Below are 370 nucleotides of genomic sequence, written 5' to 3'. Positions count from 1 at the left end.
CACAACAGTCAAAGAAAATGCAAAAAGCAAAAACCTCCTAACCCAGAGCATCCAGGAAATCCAGGACACAATGAGAAGACCAAACCTAAGGATAATACGTATAGAAGAGAGTGAGGACTCCCAACTTAAATGGACAGTAAATATCTTCAACAAAATTATAGAAGAAAACTTCCCTAACCTAAAGAAAGAGATGTCCATGAACATACAAGAAGCCTACAAAACTCCAAATAGATTGGACTAGAAAGAAATTCCTCCTGTCATGTAATAATCAAAACACCAAATGCACTAAACAAAGAAAAAAATTTAAAAGCAGTAAGGAAAAAGGTCAAGTAACATATAAAGGCAGGCCTATCAGAATTACACCAGACTT

This window comes from Mastomys coucha, unplaced genomic scaffold (assembly GCF_008632895.1).
Source record: "Mastomys coucha isolate ucsf_1 unplaced genomic scaffold, UCSF_Mcou_1 pScaffold20, whole genome shotgun sequence".
Taxonomy (NCBI): Eukaryota; Metazoa; Chordata; class Mammalia; order Rodentia; family Muridae; genus Mastomys; species Mastomys coucha.
Note: the sequence above shows the minus strand (reverse complement) of the source record.